Source organism: Camelus dromedarius, chromosome 5 (assembly GCF_036321535.1).
Source record: "Camelus dromedarius isolate mCamDro1 chromosome 5, mCamDro1.pat, whole genome shotgun sequence".
In the NCBI taxonomy this organism is placed as follows: domain Eukaryota; kingdom Metazoa; phylum Chordata; class Mammalia; order Artiodactyla; family Camelidae; genus Camelus; species Camelus dromedarius.
Window position 1 is genome coordinate 12354819 of NC_087440.1, and position 27477 is coordinate 12382295.

General features: G+C 38.7%; 1 protein-coding gene across 5 annotated transcripts in view; it reads right to left on the reverse strand.

The window, feature by feature from the left end:
- The window catches only part of UNC13C (unc-13 homolog C), a 599855-nt gene that overhangs the window by 483675 nt on the left and 88703 nt on the right, over positions 1 to 27477 (reverse strand). Inside the window, exon 1 of one of the 5 annotated variants that reach the window (XM_064485586.1) lies at positions 18442 to 19143. The exons of 2 other annotated variants lie outside the window; for them this stretch is intronic. The gene's annotated coding sequence lies outside the window, so the exon portion shown is untranslated. Of the gene's footprint in view, positions 1 to 4156; positions 4285 to 18393; positions 19144 to 27477 lie in introns of those variants that run through there. 2 more of the 5 variants (XM_031453020.2, XM_064485585.1) reach the window with 2 other exon arrangements.

The window sequence follows — 27477 nt, forward strand, 5'->3', positions numbered from 1 at the left end:
AATCCTCCCTCCCTTCCATAAAATTACACTAAGATTCAGTCTCTGGTTGTGCTTATGTTTATCTGCCCCTCCCTGACTCAGCCCAGACCCTTTACTTAGGACTTAATGACAACTAGAAAGTGAAGGCTCAGAATAATGCTGCAGGAAATTAGAGACAATTTTTGACATCCAGGAACCACAGTCTGCTAATTTTTAATACCCTTAAAATATAATTTTAAACTAATGGTTAAACAATGAGCAATGAGAAAGTCCTCTGAATAAACTGTGTCGTGGAAATAGACAGAAGAGTTTTTGCAGAGAGCATACACTTTTGGTATATCCTTGATATTAAAACCAATGTAATCTCAACTATAACCTTTGCACTCTGACCACCCAACCTCAGAATGAATGGAAAGATGGTGTGGCAGAGCTGTGGTGTGCCATGCAAATCCCTCCTTGAGGACTAAGTTATCCATTCAACTGCCAAGAGCATTGTGTTTATTACCAAAAGCATAGAGCTGAGTCACTCGGCTTCAAGAAGACAGAGGCCAAGGAGTTAATTCCCCCTCCTCTGGGTCAGCCCACATCCAATGACTAACTGATGTGGGTACTCAAATGCCTAGCCCCCTTGCTTTCATACAGGGCCATCCTAGGATCAGAGCTTCCTGGAGGACCGGCTGAGGCCTATGTTGCAAATGCACTGTAGTTCAGCTTCTCCTTCTACCAAATTCAAACGAAACTCTGCACTTGTATCTGTTTCACAGTCTGCTTCCCAGGAAAATCTGACTTCAGAAAGTTGGTATCAAGGAAGCATGGAGGAAGTAACTCTGAAATGAGATATTTTATCTGGATCCTCTCTGTGAACTGGCAATGAGGACTCAATCACTGGTGCATACCATATGGAAAACTGATAGCCTCTGGGGCACTGTAGCAGTCAAAATATTCCCTAGTGGTGGACTGGGCTGTGGGACTGGTGGAAGGGGATGAACTTGTATGTACAACATCTTAAGATATTTGAGAGGTTGAGGAAGTGAGTAGCACTATGGAATAGTGCCTCTTAATGCAGTGGGGAAAGACACTGAAAACCTTAGAGTAATAAATTACCGATTTAAGGCCCAATGTAGAGACAGCAGGAATCTGCCTCTTGCAGGAAATACAGAAAAAGATGAGCCAGGAATTAATCATACAAGTGGCAGAGCTCCAGAGAAGGTTTAATTCTCACTTTAGGCAGGTTGGCTGTGCCAAGGTTGGGGCCTTGAAAATGGGACTATAAGTCATGTGATGGAGACATCTGGGTTAATTCACTCAAAACTCAAATCCTCAGATTTCCCTTAATCCTTTGAGACCCTTGCTTGAAGACTTGCAAGAAAATCTCTGCACCCTCTACCCAAAACAGCCCCATGGATCTTCAGACCAATAACTGGGTAAAGTCACAAAATAACCGAGCTGAATGAAAGTGGGGCCTCTTAAGGGAGGAAAGTGACTATATTGAAGAAACTGCAGGACCTCACCAATATATATGCACACAATAGGAACATATAAGAACTGAGACAGTACTTATGAACTGGATTCTGGGGGTACAAGATCAATGCAGAGGTATACAAAGTTAGATAAGAAAGAATTTATTGCTATTGAAGCAATCTTCTATGACACTGAATTTAACACCTGGTGAGAATCATGAGAGACAGTATTAATACAACACTACATTGATTTTTAAAGGCCTGGAAAACCTTATGATCTATACGAAGTAGAAACAGTATGGCACACAGTAGAGAAAGGGTTTATAAATCTCAAATAAGTGGGTGTACTGGGGTAGGTATACTACAAAAAGCCAGGAAACTCATCAGCCAAAAATGTCCCATAGGAGGTCATATCATTTATTAATGAGATAAGGGATGCAATGGTGAATTTCTCAATGGCATCACTGAGTATCTCAGTGACGGCTACCTTCTATAGGCCAGGGATGTTACAGGGCTAGGCTCTAATAACAATGGCAATAATAGGATCCCAAAACAACTGAGGTGAGGTAGTAGCATCTATCAGAAACGAGGTGGGTGCAACTATCATAATAAGCTGTAACGCTGGAGTGGAAGCCATGAGGAAACTTACAGAGAGCTATGGAGATGATTAACAGAAAGCAGTTCCGAGAGGTAAGACAGAGCACACCTCTCTACAGATATTGTTTACTTTATACAAGCAAATAAATAATGAATATGTGTTTAGAAAATTGAGGCTAGCCTCCCTAGTAAGAAGATAAATCTCTCGCCTAGTTTCTGGACCAGATCCAATACTCAAATCCAGGACCCAATGACTGAAAGACAGGCCAGGTCTCCATGAGGTTTGGAACCCACCAGTATGACAAGTCAATATGGTAATGATTCCCACAGACTTTTAACAAAGGGACTTACTTGTATAACCACACACACGGGGGGGGGGGGGGAGAATAGCTAGATATTTTGAGTACTCAGACACAGTCTGAGCTGACATTGATAGTAAGTGATCTCAATCCTCTTTTAGAGTTGGGGCATACGAGAGCAGGTACTAAATGTAGTTTTAGCACAGCTATGACTCTCAGTGTGCCCAGTGGGTCCCTGGACTTACTGATAATTTCTTCAGTCTTAATGCGTAATTGGAATAAACATATATGGTAGCTGGCAAAATCTTCACGTTGATTCCTGTGGAATTAGAGCTGTCATAGTGAGGAAGGCCAGGAGAGTAAATAAAAAACATTATCACATCCTGGAGAATGCAGAGATTAGCACTAACCTTAAAGATTTAAATGATGTACAGGTGATGGTCTCCATCATCTCCATATTTAATTCAATCTCATTTAGTTCATTAGTTTTGCCCCCAAGATCCTAGTGGATGACAGTCAATTACCCCAAAGTCAAAAAGCAGTCATTCCAACTGCAGCTGCTGTACAGACGTGGTACCTTTGCTCAAGTAGATTAACGTAGCCCCAGATACATGGTATACGGCCACTGAATCAGCCAAGTCAGAGTTATTCTTCTGTAGCCTCAACAGGAAAATGGTTCAGGAGCAGTTCACATTCAGGTGGGGCAGACAAGAATAGATCCTCTTGTCCCAGGGCTGTATTTCCCCACCATGTACCACCATTTTCCCACCATGTTCCAGGACCTAGACCACCCAAGTATTCTAAAGAACACTGGCCCACTACATGAGTAATAGCCTGTTAATTGAATCTAGTGAGCAAAAAGTAACAAGAAGAGGAATAAAAAGGCCTTGAAAAGACACATGAGTTCCAAAGGAAGACGGACCCTATGATGACTCAGAGGCTCACACCAGTGTAGTTTCCAGGGGTAAGTAGTCAGGAGGATACCCAGATATTTCCTCCAAAGTGAAAAATAAATCCTTGCTTCTCACATCCAAAGTGCGGTTGCCTCTTCAGGTTTAGGAAGTAATATAATCCACACTTGAGACTCCTACTCTGACTCATCCACTGGTTATATGAAAGGCTGACATGGCTCAGACCCTATGAAAAGAGGTACCTGTAGTGAAAATGTTACCTTGTGGAATTTATGACAAGCCCCAATAGGATAATCACAATGTTGACCCCTAGGTTCTGGAGAAAGGTCAAGCCATCTGCAGAGGAGACCTACACACTATTTTTTTTTTTTAATTCCCAATCTGTAACTGGGCCCAAATATACACAGAGCACTTGAATATGCGGCATCAATTGACCACGTTGCCTGGATCATGAGCTGAGTTCTGTCTCACCCAATCATAAGATCAGGTGAATCTAATAGTAACCCACTGAAAAATGGATATGGTCTATCTGGTATTATCAGACAGGACCAGGGTCACAGGGCACAAGAAAGCTGCACGAGCATAAGACCTAGACCTTTGCATTCTCTACTATTGCACCAGCACCTCTCCCTCAGTGTCTCTCTCTCTCTGTGTGTGTGTGTGTGTGTGTGTGTGTGTGTGTGTGTGTGTGTGTGCGTTTCCTTGTTGGAAGATATCCCTTACTGATGGCTAAGGGAAGAAGAAAAAAAATGTGAACTTAGTGTTGACATAGGTTGTCTAGTATGTGGGTGTCTCAATATGTGGGTAAGCCATGAAAATGGACTACTGCTGCATAGTCCCACTCATCATGGCACTGAAAGATAGCAGTTAGGAGAAATCCTCCAAATGGGTAGAATCTGGGGTAGGTTACCTGATCATCCACTTTGTGTGGAAAGAGAAGAGACCCAGGGAACAGATATATGTGGATTCATGAGAAGTGGTGACTCACTTGCCTAATTTCTCAGAAATCTGTAAAAAGAAAAATTAGCAGATCAGGGTCAAAGAGACCTAACGAAGAGGCATGTAGACAGATTTGAGGGAAAGGGCTCAAAGTGTGAGATGTTTTGCATTTCATGTTAAGGTCTACCAGAGAGTATTCACCCTGGAAGTAGCAATAAATAACCAAGTCAACAATGATTTGACCAATTATCACTGAGATGGAGATTATGCATGGACTCAACAGTATGGGTTCTTATTCACCAAGATTGATCTGGGCAGTGCTCTTGCTGAATGCTCAACCCACCAGCAACAGAGATCAATGCTGAACACCTGATAGGACATCTTTCAAGAATGATTGACTAGCCACTTGGTAGCAATTGATCACATTGAACTTCTACTCTGGAAAGGGCAGTATTTCACTTTAACTAACATCAATACAATTCCAGATATAAATCTGCCTTTCCACCATATAATTTCATCTTAGACCAAGGGGACTACCCTACAGCAGTGGTTGTGCAGCAGTGGGCTCATGACCATAGACTCCACTAGTTCTATGACATACAACATCAAAACCCAGAAACTTTCAGGCTAATAATTTTTTAATAGTTTTTGAAAACACACTTGAAGTGCCAGCTTAGAAATGATACCCTGATGGGATGGGGTGCCATTCTTCAGAATGAAGTATATATTCTAAATCCATGACTGTCACATGGTTTTGGGTCCCCAGTAGATAGAATACATAGGTCTGAAAACCAGGGAGCAGCCCTAATTATTATCAGTCTCAGTGTCCTAGTTGGAGTATTTGTACTTTCCATCCCCACAACTTATTTTTCTCTGATTATAGACCATCTGGTTCCTAGAGAGGGACTGTTTCCATTAGGACACACAGTGAAAGTACCATGAAATCTTAAGATATGATTTTCATCTGATCACTTTAAATTTATGTCAGAAGGAATTGACTCTGAGTATTAGGAGCATGTAGGGCTGAAATTACACTATGTGAACCAAGGAGAAACATGTTTGGAATCCTGATAAGCCACTGAGGAAACTCTTCATAATTGCCTGCCAAATTTAATGGTAAGTGGATAAGAACAGCAAAATGACTGAGTCTGGGTCACCCTAGGAGTAAGCCACCTAGACCAGCAGAACTGTTAGCCATGGGTGGGAGACATCCAAAATGGGAGGTATAGGAGGAAGATGAGGTGCTGTGGTCTTGAGAGCTGTTGCAATCACAAGGTCTGTAGCTCATTCCAGTAACTTTCTTCATGTAAGTTTCCCCAGGAAAAGAGACCAGCCAGCTATTTCAGATGGTGTTAACTTGATATATGAAGCAAGTGGGTTTGAGCTGCAAGCAGGGCAGACTACAATGGATGCCAGAGTGTGATACCTTCAGGACCAAGGTATAAATCCCCTGAGTCAACCCCTGGGAATGGCTTTCAACTGAAGGGAGTCTTGGTTCCTGGATTGGCACTAACACCAGTTCTCAGCTTTTCCATATTGTACCTGAACATGCCCTAGTTTTGGTCTTCAGGTTATGTGACTCCACATCTACAAAATATATTATCTTTATTTTCACGATATATTGTAAGTAGCAGAGACAGCTAATGGGTAACGAATAGTAGTAGGAGAATTTGTCATTTAATATTTGCTTGCTCTGTTCCAGGCACTATGCTGAATATCTTAAAAATTATCTCATTAAATCATGAAAAAATCCTCTAAGAAGTGTACTATACTATACCTGCTATTTATTATCTTGCCTAACTAAAATCACAGTTCTAGAAAGTGGTAGTGCCTACATGAATATAGGATATGAAACTTCAGAGCCTTCACATTATGTCGCTCTGTTATATAGGTAACTGGAAAAATATAAAAAGTACATATTTATGTCAAGGAGAACAAAATTTGAATTTAAACTGATTATCCATTGAAATACACTACCGAATACACTAAATATAAATGTAGTAAATATTCTACTGAAAAGGCCCTGTATTGATATAGTGTATAGAATTTCAGAAATTATCCTTGATGGATCTTTATTAGAAATTGCATCTCCAAGGCAGATTCTTCATGTCCCAGCTGTGTCCAAATATGGAACACTATTCTAAATCAAAGAATCAAAAAATCTGATGGTGCTCTCAGCCAGTTGGTCAGAGCCTTAGAAATGAGGGGTGCAGAAATGCCTAGCTCTTAAAATACATTTGTGAAGTGCATATATTTGGTTCCCAAAAGCTTGGCTTCACCTTTGTTCACCTTTTCTCTCCCACTTTCTCAAGGCCTCTAGTATGCAATTCCTGCAGTCTTAACCAAACCTACCACAATTTCAGGAAAGAATCCGATGACTATAGATGTTAAAAACTGATGCAAACTAACTTATTTACTTTTCTTGGCTATTTGGAAGACTTTTGGAGTATCAACGAAAGCATTAGTATTCTGGGGGTAGAAGGATAAGGGTTGTATTGTTTTTGTTTTTGTTTTTCCAAACATAAGAATTTCATGGCCCTGAAATCTTACCAAATAAATAAAGACTACTTTGCTACTCCTAACACATCTAGTTTATTTTCCTTTAAACTATTTTTTGTCTACAGGTTCAATCTAAATCACACAATAAGTATAAAACTACAAAGAAGACAATTTTTGGAAGAGGGTATGAGGTAAGAAAGATATATATATATATCAATACTGAAAAGTTAAAAAAAAAGACTTTAAAATTACATAGCACTTAGCTGTGACTCCAATATGTCCTTTATAAACAAATATGAATATGCCAACTGGAGCTAGAGTTGTGTCACCAATTTCTTGACCAGCAAAAGGCAAGACAGACAGTCCCCCATCTTCCTGCTCTGCATTAATCTTCCTACTCTCTTGTTGGGTTCTCTTGAAAGCTCTACCATTATTTATGTGCTCTTTATTCAAGTCTCTCTTTCATAGATTATTCTGTGGATACATGGAATAATTACCTGTATATTTAGAATAATTTAAAACATTCCAAATAAGTAAGAAAATGAGACAGAAAACAAATATGTTTGAAAAGGAAGATGGGCAAAAATGTTTTTTAAAAAAGAAAAGAAAGGAAGGAAGGAAGAATTGGGTTAAGGTGAGCAGGCAGAGATACTCATCGTTGTATAGTTGTCATGGCTTGTTTACCTTTTGGACAAGCTGGCTTGCTCTCCCTTTACAAGATCTTCCTCGATTAATTAATCCCCACCTCATTATCCTGTTTAGGGATAGTGGTCAGAATCAAAGAAAAACATGTGAATATAGTCTTAGACTCTTGAGTCCAATTCTTCTCCAAATTTCCATATCATAACAGTTAACAGAGCTCTCCACCAAAACTGAAATGCAAGGCTACTATGGTGTTACATATCTGCACCTAGGACAGCTCCTTTTAAAAACAGAGGACAAAGTGACCATGCTGTCCACTGTTTTCAAAAAAAAAAAAGTTGATTTATGCATCAATATAATCAAGTTAGGACTTAAAGGCAGGTAAATCAATGGATTGATAGTTCACTTACAAAGATACTTAGTACAATCTTCCAGAAAACAAAAAGCTAGTTTCCTAGAGACTTTAACATTGATATTAGCTGACAGATATTTTGGAAACCAAATGATTTATTAGTTAAGAAACACCTGAATACATAGTCAGAAGTAATCCTCTCTCTGGTTTGTATTTGGGTTATGTTTGTATTCAACAGAGAAAAAAAAAAAGGAAAAGGAAAAGAAGACAGGTTTTACATGGCATAATAAACAAACCACAAATCCTATGTTTGCCAAAGAAGAAATCTATAGATTTAATGGCAAAAGGAATTATAGGATGAGCATGAAGCATGAGGAATAACAGTTTTGATTTAAGACCACTGCCCTACCTTGTTATCTTAAGGAATTTTTTGGACTAATCATTCATTCATTCATTCATTCATACATTTACATCCCTGATTTTCTTACCAGGCTATTATTTCAGGCAGAAACCAAGAAAGATTGCCTAATTTTTGTTTAACAATTAAGCAGTACCTGTTAATCAGAATTTGTTGACAGTTTTCCAAGATTGTAATTGAGGTTGCATAACCTTGCCTTCATTGATGAATGTAAATTGAGCCATAGTGTTCAGGTGAGAAATATCTGATCACAATTTGAAGGGAACGTATTTATTTAACAGATTCCAGGATACTGAACAATATGCAGACATGAGAGAAACAGCTCAGCGTATCCTCTAATGTTCTACTCACACTAAGCATGGCACCTGCCTGGGTCTTCTCTCCCTAATAAGACTCCAAGCTCCTTCCTTGAAAGACAATTCTTTTTAACCCCCAGTAACTGCATGGTGCTCCAACAGAACAGGTTACTAGTGAGGATGAAGAAGTAAAAGATATATTCAAGAGGAATCTAACTAGTTAGAAGTTTGGATTTGAACACAAAACTTTTGAAAATACTGACAGTATGGAGATATCAGCACTTTATTCATTCACCCAACAAATATTTATGGAACCCTAGCTATGCATGGTGACCTGTACTAGGTTTTGAGGACATAATGGTGAACAAAATAACAAGCTCCTGCTCTAAGATCAGAATGACCAGGGAGAACCACCTCAGTAGCAATGTCAAGTAACAATAGTATTTTCCTTCCCACTATTTCTACCAAAAAGTGACTCCATGCCTATGCCATGAAATTCAGATCTTCCAACAGCCCCACTCCTCACCATATATTGTCTGCTATAACCTAAGACATCTCTTTAACTCTTCGTTTGAACACAATGTACTTGCATTTCCTCCTCATCAGGCCACTACTGTTGCAGTGGGGGATCTTATAATCCATTCCTTCCATTTCTTGTTCATATTTAGCCCACATTCACATTCACTACTTGGCAACCCCCCATTATTTGCTCCTTGTATGATAATAATGTGTTTATGTTTCCCTCCCCCATTGGATATAAGACCTTTGGACAGCAGGTCGTCTTTTTATTCATTTTCACATTCCTTCCATGGAGCCTACCAAAGTGCCTAAAGCTTTCTTAAATATCAGCAAAAAAAGCTTGCTGCTTTCCCCTTACAATGACTTTGTCATTTCCTTTTGACCCATAAGCATTCACTCTGCCTGGAATATTCTCTCCGATCAATAATCATAATCTACACCATTGCCCCCACCTTTTTTGAAATATCAAGAAAAACTCTTTCTAAGCATTATCTTTTGTTATTAATAGTGTCAAACACAGGAAACTGCAGTATTGCCTCCCATCAGATCCATTCGATTTCACCAGTTCTTTTTTCCCCTGCAACTAACAAATGTAAGCATTCTGCCAGTTCCTCAGTGAGGAGAAAAATGGCACAAGCCTTGCCTTTAAGGAGCTCACAATCCAGTGAAGAGCAGAAAGAAAGGCATTGGAAACTCAGACCTGACTAGATGGTGAGGGAGAGAGGTGTTGCCAAAGCTGTCAATTGGCCTCTGTACAGGTAAATACATGTTAAAACCACACAGACACATCTTGTCTGAAATTGAACTTGCTTCACTTCTGTACAAGCTGCTCACAGCTCTGTAATTAACCCAGAAGGAATCCCCTAGACTACAAGTGTTTTCTAGCTTGTCTAATTAGGACAAAGGCAGCAGCCTGAGAGGCAGGATATACACCTCTCCATCGGAAAGGTACAGGAGATGTCCTTCAGGCAGCCCAAGGCATACAGCAAGAACACAAAATGTAAACACAGTCACGCCGGTGTGCTGGGGTTTCTGAAATGTACATTGTCTGGGCACGTTTCAAACCCAAGCTTGGCTTTCTACTGTTGTCTGTGACACTCCGGTCCCCACCTTCTTCCACAGCCACCTGCTAGGACCCACAGGTTAACTTCAGTAGTGACCTAAGCAAAAATATAATTAAGATAAACCTGCTAGTACTCAAAAATATGAAACATGTACTCTCTTTCATGCATAGAGTTGATGTTCTGGTTTCCCTTCAGTAGGGTGCTGGCTTTGAATTGTTTTTCAGGGAAAAGAGATGGATTTTGCATGACAACAATTTCTTTTCTCTTTCTCTTTATGACCAATTGTTTTCCTCACGAAGATAATGTGTTGGGACTAGGTCTGTGATCTTGGGACATAATACTTCCCTTGGTGTTAATAATCAACCTATAAATAGGTTAACTTACTTTCCAAAGGTCATTTCTACTGCCTCTCAAACCAAATAAATAGGACTCTAATTATCCAGACAGCCATCCCTTATCATTGACATTGTGTTATTTTACTAAATAGGAAATGCCTATTCATCCAACATACCTACTTATCAGTTTCAAATAATTAAAAGGTATTAAAGACCAATCATTATAAACATAATTTAACATTTTATAGCATAGAAAACACTGAGGGGAAGCCTTCAGAATCTTTCATGCCATCATAATAAAATGTCATTATTGTACAATATTGTAGACACAATGCTTAAAGATTAAGATATCTTATCACATGTAAAAATCTATTATATCTATCCTGGTTCTAAAGATACTGCCAACAATTAGTTAACTGTCCACTAATGTTTGAATTCTTAATAAGTAGCAGTTCACAGTGTCTTTCCATCAGATTCCAGATTGCTTGGTTTTATGACTCATTAATATTCACAGACATATAGTAACACTTTTTTTTTGCAAGAAAATCTGAACAGGCTTTATTTTTTGGTCCATTTTCATCTGTTATTAAGCAGTACAATAGATCATCTGTCCTCTAGGCATTTTAGGTAACTGAACTAAGAGCTTGAGTTCACAATAAAAAGTGAGACAAAATGTGGATTAACTGAGAAATAGTTTAAAAACAGGCATCCAGAAATTGTAAGTATTTTGACGAGTACTTTCTTGGTACTCATAATTTTTTAAAATCATATTGAGAGATAATTCTAATTACATTTGACATTTGAAATTTATGTCACATCTTGTGGGTTTTTTAAAATTTTCTGCATTCTAAGAAACAATTTCTCCATTCTAATGAAGAAAGTATTATATTACAAACACAGAAATCAGCAAATAGCAGCTTGTGGGTAGGGCCGGAAGGGCAGACAACTGGAACCAACCGTGAAAGAAATTAGTCAAGGATTATAGTGTCAAGTGTCTTAAGAGGAAGGCAATATAAAATCTAGAAACTCACAAGGAAAACTTAAAACGCCAGGCTCAGGTTTTCTCTCCATAAATTGTGAGTCGGCCTTGCTTTGCCCCTCCTAATTGACATTCCCTTCTCTTGCCATCATTATTGAGAAATTCAGAGATTTCAAGATCAAACAAAGAACTAAAGGCAAATTTGCTCAGATTCCTCATTTACTCTTTTTTGGGAAATTTTTCTCCAATATGAAATGCTGCAGGGAAAAACAACTGTCTATAATCAGTCACACTGCCTCCTATCTTGGAATAAGCAGATGCTCTAAGAATTCCATCTAAAAAACTGAAAAAGGCCATTGGGAATTCCCTGAATTTCTTTACATAATTATGGCTATTCCTGAATAATCCACTGGGAGCTAGATGTTGTATAGCAGAAGCCAGGATGGTAAAGATCAATAATGTGACACAAGTTGGGTGTCCTGCAGGACTAAACAAGAGAGAGGCAGACCACATGCTAGATTATCAGCTGAAGTTAAAAAGGGAAGATTAAGATAAAAGGAAGTGAAGGAGGAAATGGGACATAGAGCCAGTGAGGAAAGTACTGTTACTAGAAATACCAAATTGGAAAAGTAGTACTTAGTCTCTGAACACCTGATCAAGACCAGGCAGACAAACATCTTGGGGAGTTGACTCGGACCAATAATGTGACGTGGTGCTGAACTAGGTAAAGGTAGGCAGGCAGCTCCCCTGTGTTAACTGTTCATCTTCCACCTCTCTTGAAGCTACACTCCTGCCTTTCAGAAGTTGTGTCCATGAGCTGCATGAATACTAGATCCTGACTTGCACCATAGAGTGAGTGAGTGCCTCCTAAAGTCAGACCTCTGAACAGTGACAACAAATCCCAGTCGCCGGTCGTATTCTAGTCTCTCTTCTTGTTCCCAGGACCACTTTACAGTGGTAGACTCTTCACAGGACCCTCATTTGCTGAAATACAGAAAGTCACAAATATTTGCTGACTTTTGATACCATGGAAAACACACGAAAGAATATTAGAATCTCGAGGCCCTTGATTTAAAAAAAAAAATTGTGTGTCCAAAGTTATTCCAATTTGTTCTAAATGTAATTGCTGAGGTGATTACTGTCTTAAGTCACAGTAGAGGTTTGAGTTTTTCCTTCTGACTTTACTTTTTTCTTGTTGTTATTTCCTGCTTTGTACACCCGTCTCTCTCCTTGCCTTACTAGTCTTTTCCTTTAACATCTGATATTATAGAATTCAAATTAAATATAAAAGCAGACAAATTTACTGAGCAGCCACCTTTTATATCCCAGATAGTGAACAAAATGAACAGAACTACAATTAAGAGTAGCTAGCATTCTTTGGATACTTAATATATATTATTTTATTTAATCTCCATGAAAATTCTATGAAGCAATACTCTTTATGGAGCCATTACTTTCTGGTTGAAAAGTGAAGAGGCAGAAATTTTAAGTAACTTGCCAAAGTTTACACTGATACTGACTTAATGCATTTATAGTCTTGCTAGGATATTTTTTTCCAAGCTGCATACAACAATAAAGGCTTAAACTAAAATAAAGGTCAAGACCAAAGGTGAAATGTCATGGGAAAGTATCTACAGCCTTAGTAAATGAACAGTGCAAATAATTTAGTACTATAGAATCACGTAAGTATTCAGTAGTTGGAAACTGTCAGTAATCTATTTAACTGGGGGCAGAGATTGGGTAAGGAACCAGAAGGTAAAGCTGAAAAAGGCAGTCTGGGACAGGGTTGAGAAGGGTACCTTTTTTCCACACTAAACAGTTTAGGCTTGATTTCCTATACAATGTGGTGTCCTTGGAAGTTTCTGAGCAGGAAGTGCCATGTGCCACAGTCAAGGCATTTTTTTAGGACAATGAACCTGGCAGTAGTATGCAGAACAGATGCTCAGAGGAGAGGCTCATAACAGAAAGAATAAGAGAAGATTAGAGCAGGATTCTCGTCAGAAAGGGGCAAGAACTTGAACTAAGGTGATGCCAGTGGGGGAAGGAGAGAAGACATGGCTGGAAAGGAGGCACAGAAGAGAAAAGAGCTGATGAGTAATTGAAAATGGGTCATGAGGAGGAAGAAGGCAGTGAAGATGCCGTGAGACTGAGCCTGAGAGACTGAGGATATCTGAGAAAGGAGCTGTTTGGGGGGAAACCAGAGGATTTGAAACTCTGGACTTTGGTGAGACACATTAGCATAATTCCCCTCCATGAGGTAGTAGAGGCCACTAAATGAATTCAGCTCACCAAGACAGAGCAGACAGAGAGGATCCAGAGAACGCTCCCACTAAAGGCTGAGTGGAAGAAGAATGTTATTATGTGTTGATTGAAATTTGTTGTTTCTTCATCAAATTTTAAATATCTTATCATTTTCTCTTTTAAAAAGTTGTTCCTCACTTACAATCCAGGAATATTATGACACTTTACTGGGTAATTCACATGATCTTCTTATCCTCTGGATGGCTTTCTAAGAAGTAACTAGAATTCAGTTTAAATTTTGACATATATGAAATTAATTTACATAACCCACTTTCTGCTAACCAGGTTTCTTTGAAATTAAAAAGGAAATACAAATTCTCCTATATTCTCCCTTCAGCCACGAGCGATCCATGCAGTCTCCTTTTTTCTAGCATGTTCTCCTGAGTGCACCCATCCAGAAAGGCAGACAGCCGGAAGGAAAGTAAATCTATTCAAATGACTAAGGAGGGTATGTACACACATTTTATTTTTAAAAGTCTCAGCAAAACTGTTCTATGAAGACTAAAAGTGAGCAGCTAAGTATCCAAATACCACTAGTTTCCTGTACAAAATGGAAGCATTTCAACATCTGTCAAAGCTGCAGCAAATATTTTATGACTCGCAAACCCAGGGCCTTATACAAAAAATGCAGTTACATGGAATATGATTAAGACAGAGCTTATTATTGGCTAGTTGTGCGAAAGAAAACAAGCTATCAAATTTCTTAAAAGTCCTGAAAGGATTCGTACTGCTTCTTCAGCTCATCAGGCAGGTAAATGATACTTATAAGCCTCCAGCCCCAGGAGAAGCAAATCAGAATCAAGCAATCTGTAGCTATATTTCAAATGGAGTCAACGCTGTAGAGTCTACACTGCACAGATTTTATAGAATTTCTGAGTCAGGAGCATCAAATAGTTTTCCATTACAGATGAGGAAACCAATGCCAGGAAATGATAGCCCAAGTTTACCAAACAGTTGGAGACTGAATCTGGATTTGACTAATTCCAGTATTTTCGATGAGATAACAAAAAGCCATGAGCTCTAGTTGGAATGTGCGTATTAATTCTCTATTTTCATCTGATTAGTAATTTTCACAAAATAGTTCTAGTAACAAAGCAATTGGTTAGGATTTCTCAGCTAGATGCCACTTAAAAATGACATGATTCAAAACAACTTCATTCTTCCTCCAGCTTTTCTGGGATCAGATCACCAGGGTCCTGTCTCAGAACCGTGCCTCTGTGAGGAGGCCCAAGCCATCAGTTCCCCCCACCTGCCTGTAAAACAGAAAGTCTTCCTTGTCTGACAGCTATTCTTTTTTCTTTTCTTTTTTTCCCTTGTGTATAAGAAGCCTGGAAAAGATGCTTCTAGAGCCAGTTATTTCAACTTATAAAACACAAGAAGTAAAGTATTTCCATGCAAAACACCTTTTGCCTACCAAGCAGACATATTGTACTGAGATTCTCAAGAGCAAGAAGGCTCAGAAAACAAAACATTTTACCCCGAATGTAGTACTTGGGCTGGTGGAGAGTATTGGGAAGAGAGGCAAGCTAAAAATAAGGTTGTAAAAGTTTATGGGAGACAAGAAAATATTCTAGAGGGAAACCTGTCTTCTCTGATTACTTTTTAAAATACTTTGAGAATCCTTTGGGCACAATTTATAATGTTGAGTTTCTATCTTGCTGACCAGCATTTATTTCCACCAAAGACTTTCTTAACTCTCTACGTAGGAAAAACAATATAACATTCTCCCCTGTCAAGATTACAATGATGTATATATGCTGAGGCTAAACTATACATTATAACTAGAATGCAAAAGACAGGAAACAATTAGTCTCTTGGGTCATTTTCACAAGAGAAGGGGAAATGATTCAGTGTGTCATCATTTCTACTTCTCCTCTGGAGGACTTTTGATCTCCAGGCTAGAACACCACCTGTCTTCCCTAATTGTGCCTTAAAAGACAAGTGGAGCAAACACTGATGTAGCATCCATTATCTCCGTAGATTACGGAACTGGGTGCTCAGTCTTCTGCCTGCTCAAAAGCTACAGGCTGAGAGGGCTATTAATAACCACCCCCTACACCCTTTTTTAAGCTGGAAGGGAAATGGAGCTTAGCCAACTATGCACAAAAACTTAGATCCAGAAGGATTTGTAACAAGAGCAACAACAACAGATGCATGTTTAATTCCTTGAATTTATAATTATTGTTTATGTGCTATTATTGTAAATATATGTCATCATAAGTTGATATTAAGTATAAACCAAAATATAGTTAGAAAGTGACTTTCTATCCCTAAAAGTGTGCTTTTAGAAACAAATTTGATATGTATTTTTAAATTCCCGAAATTTCTGCTGAAAAACAGGATTTCTTTTTCTTTTTCTTTTTTTTTTTTCAGGTAAGAAGGTGATTCTCACATTTCAAAGATTCTGGGGGAACTTCCTCCATAGTAAAGAGTATGGGATAGAAAGAATGGATCATGGAAGTTGATGGTATTAAAAGTGGGAGACAATGTACAGGTGGTATAATGCCTCAGAAAACTCCTGGTCAGGTGCATGCACTGCATGAGCTGAGTAAGTCAGCAGACATGAAAGTACACGGAGCACTGGAGAAAAGATATATTCATACCAAAATATACAGATATTCAAAATCACATATTTGCCCTAAATCAGCAAAGACACAAAGGATATTTATTCCCTTCTCAGTTGAGCCTTACACACACACAAACACACATTTCTATAATTTGTCTTTGAAAGAGGAATCACCACAGTTGCCATCTGTTTACAATGCTCCATGGGCTCTTAGGCAAGTAGGTCTGTACATCACATATTTACTTTATTGCTTCGTATTTTAAAACTAGCAACCAGAGAAAGGGTTAGATGGCCTAGAAAGGGAAAGAGTTCCCTTTATTAATAACAGGCACATGGAAAGGGCGTTCTCTAGGCTTATCTAACATGTTTCCCTCGTACTTCATGGAGGCATGGACTTAGTCAATCATGTGGTGATGACAATTTCTGGAAGAAGTCTCCAAGTCCCTAGAATGGAAATCTAACAATAAATAATCAAATGTTAGGAAATAAACCCTACCTATTTATCCTCCTTCAAATTCAAGTCCACAATTCTATCGAAATTACTGTCTCAACAGAATTCCACTATAGTAGGAAAAGGCAACTTTGTAAATGAGAAGCTCAAAGATTCACTTAAATTGTCCTAGCACAGTATATTCATTAGTTTGAAATAATCATTTAGTGGATTCAGTAAAATTACTGCTGTATTGTTGCTACAGTGTTTCATCTACAGATATTGTAATGCTCCCATGTAAGATGTCAACATAGAAGAAAGGCACAATTTTTCCATACCCTGCTAATGAATGTGAACTCAACTCTTTGTCCATCTTCCAAATCACTCTTTTGATCTAGGAATTGCTTACAGTTGCTTGCCATATTTTGATATTGTTATTATAGTAATGTGTAGAATTTTGAGACAACTGACTGCCTCATTTTGCTACATGGTCCAAGTCAGTGCTCCAGATGGCTACCATTTGGCAAAAATAGGGTTTTAATTTTAAAAGAGCAGGGTGGTGATTTACTGTACAGTATGCATAAATGATCATTTAAATACCATTTACTTCTATTCCATTTGTTCTTTTAAATCATACAAAAGTAGGACCAACAATAATTAAAAATCAGAGTCCCAGAGATTTGGCATGAACTCTCTGTATTAACAAAACACTTAAAAATCCATAAGATACTTTGATATATGCAAAAACGTAGCAAACTTTCTCATTCTCTGGTTTCTCCCCTCCAGTAAAGCTCACTGAATTTAAATACACACACGCTTGACGTACTACCAATTTTACCTACTTTTGTGAAAATTCTGTATTAAAGTGTTAAAGATGAAAGGATTATTTTTAAAACATTAGATTTACTATTGATTCAAAAATGAGATAAACTTACATCCTTGGCTTTTTAAGACATGCAGAGTATTTTCCAAAACTCATTTGATGTGTGTTACCCACCCACCTCTTTCCTTTTTCTCCTTAAAAGCCTGATAAGGAAAAGTGACTTTGAGCTTTGTCATCTCAGCCTAGGGACTAAAGGCAGCCAACATTACTATTGTTGCCATATCTGTCTTTCTCTTTATTATACAAGTGTATCGATGATGTAATTGCAGAAGTTTGGGTTTACTCAAGCTGTTGAAGCAGAGGGATTTTTTCTACATTGCCTCTTTCAGCAGCCTAGAACAACTATGCCATGTAACCAAGTCCACAGTTTAAGCAATTCCTCTCTTGGAAGCACATCTGCAGGATCTTCTTCTTGAAGGACTGATCAAGAGCTCAAAATGCAGAACCACTGGTAAAGCTCTATTTGCTCCAGACTGGATGCTGAGCTGGAAAAATACTTGGGTGACAACAGTGCTCCTCTATGACACCTTGGCTTTTAACCCCTTCCTAGAAGCCCTCAACTTTTCTTTTCTGTTTAGCCCTAATTTTCCCCCCAAATCTCAAGGGGTCAGAAAATGTACCAGCCTTTTATCCCAGCCTTATTTTTCACTAAGCAGATATCCCCCCTCAAAGTTGTACAGAAACTAAACAATCATTAATCATTCTGCATTTCAAATAAAGCCATGACTGAGAAGTCTACAACCCTCAACAGAACCATCCATATTCTAAACACCAGACAGCTGAGCGTTTATAAATCCATCTACTACACTAAAAGAAGCCCCTGATAGGGATTCAAAGTGCAGACAAAAAGAATCAACAAGAAAAATCACAGACACAAAAATCACATGCAGATTAGGCAGCGGCATACTGGGAAACAAAACATACCTGAGGGATTCTCCTTAAAAAAAAAAAAAAGAAAAGAAATGCACACACCAACTGGGCTGTTCCTCCCCTCCTTCTGGAGTGTATGTGTTTTTCTTTCAGGAATATCACTTGCAGTCCTGTTTCTAGTCTCCTTTGCTTTATTTGGCCACAAATAGTTGGAGCGGAGGCTGCGTCCCAGCGATCCCAGTCAAGTGCAATCGGGCATGCCTTTGGTCTGCAACGGTGTCCGTTCTTGTCAATGCTCTTGTGCTCCCCGGGGCAGCCTCCAAAGCAATTTTACAACTTAGCTGCGAGCGCCAAACTGCTTTTCACTCTTCTCATTGCCAAATTCCTTGGGCAGCTCATTTCTCATCTCTATCTCCAAGAAAGCACCAGAGGTTGTCTCCTGCACGTTGACGGGCGCCAAGGCTCATCAACAATTGAGGGTGAGGAGCAGCGCGGCTGAGTGCGTGCTGGGAACTTCGCAAGCGCCAGCCGCGGCGCTGCTTTGGGGAATGCAGCACAGACACTGCGATCCTCCAACCTCCCTCCCCGAGCGCCTCGGCTCCCCCTGCTGCCACCGCCGCGGCTGCACAGAGAAGCTTCTCTGGGCTGAGCCACAGCCCTTGCTCGCAGGAGATGCACTGTGGCCGCTGCCAGGTGTGGCTGTCACCACCGCACAGACAACTAACTGTGTAGGGCGCAGCTTCATCTCTGTCTGGGGAAGACGCCTGTAGGCTGGAGCTTCCCCAGCCTAATTTTCCCTGTATCCCTGAGTGATGACCTAGGAGACAACTGGATGGCCAATTCTGCTGGCCGCGCTTGCAGCCTCTTTGATTACAGAGATAATTTAATCATTACTGGTTTAGATGTAGTGGGCTGTGCTTGGAATCGTGAAAAGTCCATTGCACACAGTATAATTCCCAGTTAGCCACTGAGAAGCAAACAGAACTCCCTGGTTAGACTGAGGAGATGCTGAGATCTCATCTCAGGTGGTTTTCTTCTTTTTAATGTGTGGAAACCCATTTGAAGGTGATTCCTCCAAAATCTGAATTAAAGACACACACACATCAAAGTGGGAAATGGTGGAACTTAGAGTGATACAAAGGTTTTGATGCTCACTTAGAAATAATGGCTTCCCATTTGATGTTAGCATTTTCAAGAGCTGCCTAGAAACTGAATGGTCTTGCTTTCTTTTTTAGCTTTCCCAAGTGGAGGAGGTTGGGGCGGGGGGAGTAGCAGCTCCTACTTTCCATCAATAAAGCATTTTCTATCCTCTAACCCTCCTGTTGAAACAAAGTACTGATCTTAAAATAGAGCCTGAAAGAAGCTCAAGTCCTGGAATAATTTGTAAATTTTAAGCTGCATCTGGTCTGCTGGCTTACTTTTATTCATTTTCTTGGCTTTTTAGAAAATAGGACGATGTTTTTCAGGACCAAAGAACAGTCAACTATCAGCTGAGATCAAACAGTATAAGGAGCATATATGCACAGATTGGCATGCCATTTTTCAATACATTTAAGGATGAATATTCCTTGACCAACTTTCTAACTGACTCTACTTTGCCTAAATATTTAATATATAATAGTGGCCAGCAAAATGAACAGTGAAGCCTGATATCACATTGGCAAAACTTGTGGCAAAACACATTCCATCTCCTATATGTGACAACCAAATAAGTAATATCTCTATGATGTTCTCAAAAATCGTCCCCAAATTTCACACAATGTATCAGGTGCTGGGAGCCAGATCCTGTCCTTTCCCAGCTCTCAGCCCCACCATCAGCTCACAGCAGCACAGCTTCTGCCACTTAATTGACTGTTAATGGACTTGAGCAGCTGTTCAAGGTCTAATGGGCTGCATTAGGGGGCAAACATTGGGGCAGCATGAGCCCCACCTGCACCAGCCACCAGACTGGCTGCCAGGGCAGATCTCTGCTGCCTCCGGCTATACGAACCAGACAGTAGCCAAGGAAAACTGTTAGACATGCAAGTAGATGGTAGGGCAAAACTTGACTTTTTTATACAGAAAAATTCAGGCTAGCCAATACACTATTTTGAAAAGTGTCCTTCAGTACACAGAGGAAAGAACATCTATCTATTCAGACTCTTCTTTTTTCTTCTTTTTCTGATATGTAAGACCCAGAACAAAGTACTGAAGCTATGCTCAGTCAAGAGCCCCCAGCGCCCAGAGTAGTGCCATATATATGCCCCCCTACACACATATATCCTCAGTAAACTGGATATAATGTCAGCAGTTTAAATGTTTAAACCTATAGAAGGAAAGACAAGTAAGAGGATCCTAACCCTGGGTGGTCTCTGGAACGTGGTACACAGTGCAAGGAAAGGAGGTGTGAAAATATTGCTCTAGTTCAAATACTCTCATAAAGAAAATAACAACAGGGTTCGTGATCACCAGTCTGTTTTTAAGAAGAAATGTTTCATGAGTGCTCTGGAGTCAGGATGTGTGTTCCCATAAATGCACTGCTTAGCTCTCATCATCAGGATTCTGGTTAGTTATTTCAAAATGGAAATTGTTTACATCTCTGAAAGTGGCAGGAATTGTGTATCTGAGGGACAGCAGCACTAATAAAATATGTCACTCCAGGAAAGAGGGACAGACCTGTATGACTTCATTGACCTGCAAGGACACCAAAATCCCTAACAGAACTTCCTTGGCGCTTGATGGGTAGTTTTCACCTGCTACGTATATGATTTGAATAATGTATTATTACAATGATATAAATACAGCATTGAGCCGGAGTCCTACAGATTCTTATCAATAAGACACACTCATTTCTGCAAAGAGCTTTTCAAAGTCTTCAATTAGTGACATTAAACAACACAGGAGAGTAAATGAGTGACTTCCATGTATATAGTTCAACTCCACACACATGTTCCAAAACTTATTCACAGATTGATTAAGACAATAAGACCATTTTTCCTATAAATCTTTTGGCAAGATTAAATTTCAGGAGGAATAAAACCTCTAGGGTACTATTCACCTCCCATATCCCAAGACATAAGCTGGGCTAGATCGTTTGTCTCATTTATGGTTCAGGTGGGAGGAAAGCAAGCTCTCTGGATCATTGGTCATTTTTTATTGGTAGTACAGGTTGACTAAACCAAAAGGATCACGTCAAAGGGCCATTCTTATATAATTCTGTAACTGCCAGTGCACTTGGCTTTAAGCAACAAAGAAATTCTTGAAAAAGCATAAATCAAACTTGTATGCACTGAATTGCATTTCAGACCTGTTTATTTCAGGGAACTGGTCAACAAATCAGTGGACCTCATTATTAAACAAACAAACAAACAAACAAACCCTGTAACCAGTCATTGGCTCTCTGAATCCATTCAAATGAATTGGGAAAACTGATTTACTGTCAAGATTGAGGACAAAACGTGATTACATCTAAAATAGCAAGCGGTGGTTTCGAGCTCCGTGTAACTGAATAATGTACAGGGGAACTAATATTTTGGAATAAGCCATCCAATGCAATTTGGAGGGACTGGCAAAATGTTGATTTCATGATAGTAAGCACTAAGTTCTGTTCTTAGAGATTTTCATTAAATTCTGGATCGCTGAAAAATTGTACCTGAGGGCAGAAGTAACAGTGTGACTTTGGAGACTAGGTCACACAAGGTACTGTGGCTTTCCTTCCCCTACTGCCTCTTGCTCCCTCTGGGGGAAGCTAGCTGCCATGTCACAAGGACACTCAAGGTGCCTAGGAGATTCAACATGGTGAGGAACTAAGGTCTCCTGCCAACAGCCAGTCAGGAACCAAGAATTCCTGCCAACTGTCACATGTGCAAGTTATCTTGGAAGCTGAATTTTTACAGCCACGTTCAACCTTTGACATGACTACAGCCCCTGCTGACATGCTGAATGAAACCACCTCAGAAACCCTAAGGCAGAAACACCCAGCTAAGTTTTTCCAAAATTTCTGACCCACAGGCTGTAATATAATCAATGTTCATTGCTTAAGTGAAAAAAAAAAAAAAAGAAAAGGAAAAGAAAAGAAAAAGAAAAAGAAATGTACCTTTAAGTTTTCCAAATAAGGAATCTGAGTGACTACTGGACATACAGAGTTAAGTGCACTTAAGCATTTTTAAGACATAAAAAGTTCAGGTTCAACAAATTCAATAGCAAGATGAGAACACTGTACTTTCTCACTCACTTTAGTCAGCTGTGGTAAGTTTTCTTCTCTGGGCCCTTTAGAGCTTTCATAAACCTCTATTATAGAAGTAGTTTGTTGTGAAGTATGTTGACTATTAATTTACTTGTCTGCCTGCTGTTTCATGCTGGATAGTGGTCTCCATGAGGATAGAGAACATGGTCATTCATCTTTCTATCATCAGTGCTGGGACTAAGGTCAGACACACAAAAGGTAGGTTGAGTGAGTGAGTGAGTGAGTGAGTGAGGAACAGTGTGCTTCATTAGTACAGCACAGAGTTAATGAGGCTAAGGACGTGGGTTGAGACCCTGTGTAGCCAGTTAGCTTTGTTCTATTTCTTGGTCTAAATGGCACCCTTAGTTCACACCAGCTGTTTCATAAGCATGTGCCAGGACAAACCTTCTAACTCCACATTTCAACAGTGGTAAGTCCGTAACACAATAATAATGTCTAACATTTATTTTATATGCATATTCTTATTTGAAATGTATCTTGAAAAACCTGCAAGACATAGCAGTCGTGTTACTGGCCCCATACTAAAATGATGAAACAGACCCAGAAAGGCTACATGGCTTACCTGATTGTACAGAATTAGTAAGTGGTGGAGGCTAGATTACAGATCAGGCTTTTAAGTCCTACTTTAAAACTGGTTCCACAGCAAGGAGTTGACAGGTATTTATTTAAACTAACACCATAACTGATGGCAAACTTTGTAAGTTTTTTTTAAAAATTTTAATAAATAGTGATATTATCCAAACAGATGCTCTTTTCGAGTATTTCTCCTTGGGCAGTCATCATTAGACTTTGGGTGATGATCACTGAATGCTGTTTGGTGTGACAGCATCTATACTTTCATACTGATGTGTGGGTTTTTTTTTTTTTTCCTTCTGTGAAATTTGTGTCAGCAATGTACTCAAGCAAATTATCAGATAAAGGTTTCTTTGATGGGGCCCAGTTTGCTGAAAAGACCCAGCATTTGGATGAGGAAAAATTTTCTCAGCTCCTTAATCCTTTGATTATTGTTGATTCAAGAAATTGATTCAGTGATAACTGCACAACATTGAAAAATTCCAACTCTGGAAGCACGATTCCTGGTTTCTAATCTTAGCCCTGACATGTATTTATCTTTCTGACTTTGGTCAAGTTTCTTAAATTCCCTAAGCCTTAGTTACCTCGTTTGTAAAATGATATAAAAACAATTCAAATCCATATGCCTCCTGCTGAATCAAGGGAGATAAATCCTTGTAAAGCAACTGGGTATATACCTGACATGTAGCAGGAACTCAATAAATGTTAGCTAGGAATAATTAATATGTCATCAAACTTGTTACCACTATTCTGGTCTGCCTTACACTCATCACAGTGAAGTTCTCAGAGGAGTACATTTTTAAAAAATTTTTTAGTAAGGATTTTTTTAAAAATCAAATTTTAGAATACCAAATGGTCTATCTTTGATTCATAGCTCTGTTGCTTTCTTCCTGTATGGTCTTATACCAGTTTTATAACCTCCCCGGGCTTTAGTTTCCTGTGTCTGTATTTGCTATGTGCTCAATATGTGTATTCTGTTTTTCTTTTTCATTTTTTTTAAATCACATCTTTGGGGGACTAGTGAACCATGTAGTTAGAATCATAAGTTCAGAGAAAGGAGAAGAACATACCAGTTAATTAGTACCTTACCTTTCTCATTTTAAATCTGAGAACAATAAGCATATTTAACTTTCCCAAGAAAGAATGAAGACTGCCCAATAAACTACATACATATTTCATTGATAAGCTCAAGATAATGTGACATCACTTTTTTTCTACTCTTTATTGACGTCCACATGCAAATTTCAACTTGGTTTGACAAAAATAAAAATTATTGTTTTAATGGTTTATATTTGCTTGCTAAACATTTTATGTCCACTACATTTTTACATGCTTGTTAATAGTTAAAGTTTATGTATAAACTGAGCTATCTTGTTCAATATTAGAAGGAATAAATGTCTCAGATAAAATATTTATGTACATAGTGATAAATAAATGATTCTTGAGTCTTCCTTTCTTCCAAAAACAGCAATGATTTCTTCTCCTCTCTTGCAAAGATTAAGGAGTGTAATTTGAAATCATATTACTTGCCAGTATTTTAGGAATTATTCAGTATGTGCTGCTGACGCCAAGGGCAGTGAAAATGACCTCAATAGACGCTTCCTGAGGACTAGATGAGAATCAGTGCTGACCAAAAACTGCATAGATACAAATTTGTAAACATATGTCTTTTTCAACCGTCTTTTGTACTAAACCATATCTAGTACTAAAGAGATTTTGATCACCCAGTTTCTGGTTATAAGCAATGGTTCATGCCTTAAGTCCTTTCCACCAGCCTCAAACAACAACTATGGAGGGCATTTACAAACTATGAGTCAGTTAAAGAACATATTTCTTTGAAATGTCTGAAATACTTGCATCAAAATGGATCCACTTAGAGTACTTTGTTTACTATGATAGGACATCACAGCCCTCCTCTATCATGGCATTTAATATTCTGCTCAGTCTTCTCCAGGGTTGCTGTCTATAGGGGGCACATTCATGCACTTGCAGAGCCTGGAAGGAAAGGTAAAACCAAAACCCTGCTTCCTGGTTTGCAGCCAGGGAGAAAGGCCCTCATATCGAAGGACTGGCTCTAGGTCAACTGTGAACTACGTGAAGTTTGTCACCAGAGCTTTTCACTGTTCACGTCTTTGCCCTTTTTCATTTCTCCTTCAGCATCTCTTGGGTAACTCTGGCTCCTCTACTGAGAAAAAGCTCTGTAAGTAACCAAGGCTACGTTCTAAATTAATAAGGTCTATCACTTGGGAGGAAGAGGAAGTTAAGACAGTAAGCCTGTCATCTTTTTAGAATAATTCTCACATCATAGCACTTAAGGACAATTGGTAATTTTTAATGATAGGACATGTGTAAAATGAGGGGAAATAAAGAGCAACTACCCATTAATGTGCTTGTTATGAGAGCTAAATGCATGAAAAATGTAAAAAGGTTGGTAGAATATCAGCCATCACTGTTATCAACATCATCACCAGCTTTTTTTATGGGTTCTGGGGAAGGAGAGGCTGTACCTCTGAAAGTGGAGGAAGGAAGCAGTATCTGTTAGCATCATATAAGAATTGAAAGGGAAATAATTAGCCTTCCTCATGAAGATGTATATTTTTCCAGTTGCCAAATATATACCCCCCAAAAAAGGTATTGTTAAAGAAATCCAGAAAGATCCTCTGCTGAAAAACATTGCCCTATACAGTACCTGAAATTCCAACAGCTAATAGAGACTTTTTTTTAGATTGATCAGTGATCTTATATTAAGTTAAAAATGGTGTTACTTGCAAATGCTTTCTCCCATTTTGTACGTTGCCTTTTCACTCTGTTGACTGCTTCCTTTGACATGGCGACATTTTTCTAAGTTTGATTTAGTCTCACTGGTCTTTTTTGCTTTTGTTGACTATGCTTGTATTGTCCTATCCAAGAAACTACTGGCAAATCCAATGTCTTGAAGCTTTTCCTCTATATTTTATCCTAGGATCTTTAGAGTTTTAGGTCCCATGTTTAAGTATTTAATCAGTTTTGAGTAAGGTCCAGCTTCTCTCTTTTGCATGTGGATATCTAGTTTTCCCAACACCATCTATGAAGAGCTTGTGGCTCTCCGTTGTGTGCTGTTGGCACTCTTCTCAATGATCATTAGATTATACATGCAAGAGTTTATTTCTGGGCTCTTTTCTGTTCCATCGGCCTGTATGTCTTTCTCTGATAAAAGTTTAATGTTCAGAATATAAAGAACTCTTAAACTCAGCAACAAAAATCAAATAACGCAATTTTAAAAATCGGCAAACAACCTGCATAGACATTACTCCAAAGAAGATACACAAGTGGCCAACAAGCATATGAAAATAGGTTCATTATCACTAATGATTAGAGAAATTCGAAACAAAAGTACGAGGCATTACTTCACATCCATTAGGATGGACACTATCAAAAAACAAAACAAAACACCCCACAGTGTTTATGAGGATGCGAAGAAATTATAATCCTTGGACACTATTGATGGGAAAATAAAATGTTGCAGCAGCTATAAAAGCAGCATGGAGGCTCCTCAAAAAATTAAAAATAAAATTATCGTGTACTCCAGCCATCTCATTTCTGGATATATATCCAAAATAATTGAAAGTAGGATATCAAAGAGAAATTTACATGCCTATGTTCATTGCAGCATTACTTCAATAGCTAAGAGGTGGGAAGCAAATCAAATGTCCATTGGAGGATAAATGGATAAAGAAGATGTAGTACAGTTGACCCTTGAACAATGCAGGGGTTAAGGGCATGGACGCTCAGCTGTCAAAAATCCCCATATAACTTTACAGTCAGCCCTCTGTATCCAGGGTTCTGTACCCTAAGATTAAATTAACCAAAGACTGCATAGTATTGTTGTGCATATTTATTGAAAAATATCCACATATGAGTGGACTCATGTAATTCATGTTGTTCAAGGGTCATCTGCATATACATACAACAGAATATCGTTCCACCTTTAAAAGGAAGGAAATCCTGCCGTGTCTACAACATGGACGAACCTGGAGGACATTATGCTAAATGAAATGTCAACCTCTAAAAGACAAATACTGTATGATTCCACTTACAAGAAGTATCTAAAGTAGTCAAAGTCACAGAAACAGAAAGTAGAATGATGGTTACCAGGGGCTGGGTGAGGAGGAAATGGAGAATTATTGTTTAATGGGTCTAGAGTTTCAGTTTTGTAAGCTAAAATGTTTTAAAAAGACTTTACACTACAGTATGCACTACTGAAAAGTATGCTTAAAAATGGTTAACATGATCAGTTTTATAGTATGTGTTGTTTACCACAATTTTTTTTAAATACTGCTATTTGAAGTGGGTATTATGTT